Here is a 1436-nt window from a genome sequence, read left to right as displayed (position 1 = left end):
AACACAGACACACCTTAAAGGGGACATATCGTGATCATTTTCAGGTCCTTACTTTTTTATTTTGGGTTTCTACTAGAACACGTTTACATGCTTTAATGTTAAAAAAAACTAATTATTTTTCTCATACTGTCTGTCTGAATATACCCATATTCACCCTCTGTCTGAAACGCTCCGTTTCAGCGCCTGTCTCTTTAAGACCCCCTCCTGAAAAATCCCAGTCTGCTCTGATTGGCTTACAATAAAAAATATGGTGCACATGTTTTTTGATCAAGACAGCCCACAAAAAACACTGACTGGGTTGTCTTATTTCCCAGTTTGTGGATTGGTATAGTCTCTCCAGATACCCAAACGTATGTGCACATACATGAACCACCAGTAACTCACTATGGTAGCCTATACCACTGACTCTCTACCGCCACCTACAGGACGTCAACTTTGTGGATATTGTTCAATCTGGCCACTCTCAAAACGCATCAGGGACCTCCACAACCCATTTACTGGTAAAAGTGTTGCATTATCCACCCCAACTGCACCTCTGAGGATCATACGTGCCATCGAGTGGCCCGGCCCTAAACTGTATATTGGTAAAACTCAATGCACCCTCATATCCACTCGCCACACATGGAGCATTTTTCTCCCCGTCTTTGCATTCCACGGCTCCCCTCTCCTCTCCTCTCTTTTTTTATTATTATTAAACTACCGACTCGCCTGGGAAGCCTTTTTTTCCCGCTGTTTTCTCATTCCTTTTTAAAAGGAGCACACAGAATTTTCACATGTACGTTCACAAATTGAATCTCACGATTGCCCCTCAGAGTCTGCTGGCCTGCACTGGAGGATCCTTCCAGATCTTGCCCCCAGGCTGCCATCATGTTGCAGTTTCAGCAATGTTTGGCTAGGGGATGCCACAGGAACAGCAAACTGCTTAATCAGTATACTGTAGAGTTGAACAGCTGGAGTTAACACATGACCTCCTGAGGTTGAGACCCTTGATTTGAATTATTAATCAATAATATACTATTATACTGTAACTTCTCCACTCCCTATAATAGTAAGATTTAGAGAGATACTGTGTCAAAGATGGGTTTTCTTTTTTATGACAACTTTAGAAAGAACTCCACAAGTCATCTGGATATTTCACAATGAAGTGAGCTGTGAGCTACATAATGTGCCCCCTAAATCACGTATAATTATCCTTGAACATAATAATAATAATAATTATAACTTGGATTTATACAGCGCCTTTCAAGAAACCCAAGGATGCTTAACATGAACAATCAAGCATAATTGTATTAATATTATACATCTAATTCCAAGGTATCTGAAAATGTAAAGCGTTGTAACAGGTAACCGGTAACAATGCTTTAATGTGAGCCAACTATGGGATATATTCTGTAAAAAATGGCCTTTGAAGATTTGCAGAGAGGTTCCAATGTCTA

Source organism: Sebastes umbrosus, chromosome 6 (genome assembly GCF_015220745.1).
Source record: "Sebastes umbrosus isolate fSebUmb1 chromosome 6, fSebUmb1.pri, whole genome shotgun sequence".
NCBI lineage: Eukaryota > Metazoa > Chordata > Actinopteri > Perciformes > Sebastidae > Sebastes > Sebastes umbrosus.
Note: the sequence above shows the minus strand (reverse complement) of the source record.